Source organism: Centruroides sculpturatus, unplaced genomic scaffold, assembly GCF_000671375.1.
Source record: "Centruroides sculpturatus isolate CEXI.00-Female unplaced genomic scaffold, Cexi_2.0 scaffold48, whole genome shotgun sequence".
Taxonomy (NCBI): domain Eukaryota; kingdom Metazoa; phylum Arthropoda; class Arachnida; order Scorpiones; family Buthidae; genus Centruroides; species Centruroides sculpturatus.
Genome location: NW_019384294.1, coordinates 547,496 through 551,321, shown reverse-complemented (window position 1 = coordinate 551,321; position 3,826 = coordinate 547,496).

Here is a 3,826-nt window from a genome sequence, read left to right as displayed (position 1 = left end):
TATTCAACAATAATAATAATAATAATAAACCTATCACAAATAATTTTAATGTAATTACAGAACCTTAATAATTATCTTAATTAAAACATTAATAAAAAATAAATAAACAATATTTAATGTATAAAACTTTAAAACTAATTAAATTTTGAAATAATAAAGTATAGAAATAACTCAGTTATGAATGAAATTAAATATATTTAAGCCTATTTAAACACGTTTAACTTAAATTAAAATTGAGTAATATAAATTAATTGGCGTATCTTTTCAAAGAAATTTCCCCCCTCCCGAAAAAATGATAAATATAAATTGTGAAGCGTAGATAAGTATAAAAAATTTCTAACATTTATCTTACATCGTATCTTTGTCATTTGTAATTATATATATATATATAAAGAGAAAAAAACCCCATTGATTGTTGAAGTTTGTCTTCAATAACAGTCAAACAATATTTTTCTACACGTTGACGGAAGGAATCCTGTAATCTGTTGACATCAGGAGTTGTATTACATGACAGAAAAAGTCAAAACATTGCATGAGTTATTCCTTAACGTTACTTGAGATATCGTGATATATATAAAGTCATTCGTATTTAAGAAGAGGAAGAAAAATATTTATAAAAAAAAAAACAGAAAAAAAAAGAAAAAAGTAACCACATTTTGTGTGAAAGATTATGATAAATCCAGTTTTTACTAAAATGTAATATATGGTTTAGAAAGATATTTTAAATGGTTTTTTTGAAAATCGTATTATATCTTCGAGTTTCAACCTTTAATATAATCCAGTTTTGATATTATTGAACATGTCTTAAAAAAAAAGAAAGCAGTTAAAGAAATGAATGAGATTACTTTGACTTTTCTCTTAACTTTTATACAATATAATTTTAAATTTTAAAAAATCTTATTAAAGTTAAGGTTCTATAAAAGATAAATAAATAAATAAATATAATAATATCATTGATATTTTTATTGTTGAATATATTTTAAATAATTTTTATAAAATGAAAACGAATTATTATTATTATTATTTTTTTAACTTCAAAAATGATTTTTAAACTAATAATACTAATTATAGATAATATTTTTTTTTTGTAAATATTTTATAAAAATACCTTGTTTTTATTTAATGATTGCGTGTTTTTCTTCGTACTTTTGCATTATTAATATTTAAAGTCGTTAACATAACTAATAAGTTGCGTTTTTTTGGAATAAATATAAAGAAATTTTTTGTTTTTATAATAATATATTTTTTTAAATTAATTTTTTATTCTAAATATTATAAAATTAAATTGCTAGAAGTAATACAAGTCCTTGTGTAGTAGGATAGTTTTGTTTTATAGTTTAACAGTTCTTCTATATTAAAAATTAATAATTAAAATGTTAAATTTATACTTAAATCTGAAGACTGTTTATCATTTTTCTTCTCTAGTCGTCTATTTTAAAATAATAAACTATTTATTAAACTAATTATTTAAGATTTTTCAAAAATAGAGGGAGAATCCTATAAAATTTTAAAAATTCTGCTATTTTATTAAATATTTTAACGTCTATTCTTTTATATTTCTTGTATATTTAATTGATTAATTACGTATATTTTCGTTGGTGTTTGTGTAATTTCCTTTATATGCAAATTAATGTTAATTAACGAATGTTAAATTATCGAATTTATGTCATTTATAATAAAAATCTTCATATAGAAAACGTATTTAAAAACATAATTAATTAGATAATAAAAGCAAAATAAATAAATGGAAACAATCAAATTTTATCCATTAATAATAATTTATAGATTTAAACAACTTCTTTAGTATTGTAACGTTATAAATGTATTGCAATTAAGTTGAAACATCATTACTCATCATGAAAAATAAAACTAATCATCATGTTTGTAAACGACAAAAACAATAACAGATAACTTCGAAAATTTTGAAATGTAAATGAAAACATAAATGTAATGTTGATTAAAAGTATTATTTAAAACCAAGAAATTTATGAAAATGTATCGAGCTTTTTTGTATATATGTCATCTCCCCTTTACCATGAAACACTTGACCCCTTACCATTTTACACTTGAAAAAAAAAATATGTTTTACTGTAAAATATTTAACAACCAATCAAATTCAGTGTTCCAACAGTAAAACAAGATGTTTATACAAGTCATCACCAAGTATTATGATTTTAAGTCAAGTTTAAATAATGTAAAATTATTAGCTGTATTAAGAGTCTTCTTTATAAAACTGAATAAAAAATCATATATTTTAAACTTTCTTAATTAAAAATTATTTGAAATCATTCAAAAAATTTAACTAATTTATATTGAAAATATAGTATAAAAATCTCCAATTATTTATATTTTTATTCATTGAAAGTCAGTTCTTGACCTAAACAATTACAATTTCTTTACACTGTTTCAAGATGGAAACAAGTTCAATCTTCATATCTTTGTAGATTAAATTTCTAACTACCTATTTGAAGTTTTATTAAGAAGTATTAAATAATACCAGGGTTCTATTCCAGTGATGGAAATGCCCATTCATAAGTGCAGTAGTGTTTTATCAATTATAGGATGCCATATATCCAACATGAGGAACTTGACTTGTTTATGAGACTGCATAATAAACTTTAATAAACCATTTAAAGCTTATATTATTCTTAATATTATTTTGCTATGCATTATAAATTTTAAATTAAAGCATAATTTTTTTTTTAAATCTCTTAATATGAATGCTTTTATTTTTAAATTTTAAAGATATTTATTAAATTTAATTGCAATTTTCATCAGTTCAAATAAATAAGATAAATTTTCTTATTAAACATTAATAGAAATGCTTAAGAATTTATTATTATAATTTTTTATCTGAATATTTCAGGTGTGTTCTTTATATAAACCCCTTTATTTATTACTTGATCATATTTTTTATTAATGGTATATTTAACATATATATCATCAACAAATGGAGGATAACGGGATAATAATTAATTTTCTAAGTGGTAGCCGGAAGAATTATATTGCCTATCTACAATAATAAATGAATTTATATTCGAATATTATATTATATAGACAATATAATTCATCTAGTACAATTTACAATCTAATTAACTTCATAATTACTATAAAAATAAAAATTAAGCCTATATAAATATTCTTAAAGAAGTATTTTCTTATTTAATATAATTAAACATTATATTATAAAAATGAATATTTTAAAAATATTTAATTGTTTTTAAGTTATATTTATTATTTGTTTTTATAAATTTTTTATATTTTTCTATAAAATAAATAACTTATATAAGCTTCATCATTTACATTATTTGAATTGAATTGAATTAAGAAATATGATTCTATATTTTTATTTTTAAACATTAAATTATTATTTTTTCTTAATTATAATGTTTTTCCACAGTTAAATTTCTTATGTAACTCTCTCTTAATGTATATTTATATAATCACTGAAGAATAAAGTACTAATTCACAAGTATAGAGAGAGAGGGGGTCAACAGAAACATTTGGGTGATGTCCAGACACTGAAAGACTTCCTAAAATTAAGTGTTTTATGTTAAAAATAGGATGTAAAAAGAAAAGTTAATTTATATTAATATGAAAAACAAATGTTTTTTGTTTTATTAATTTTATATTTATATTTTCTTTGCTTTCAGAAAGGTGTGTGCTTCAAATTGTTATAGATCACATCTCACCTCTCTCAGCTCCTGCAAATTTATCTTTAATTTATTTAATTATAAAAATTTTAATAATTGAAACTGTTTATTAAAATAAACTTATTAGACAATTAAAAATTTTAAATTTTATTACAAGTTTTATAGGCTATTTG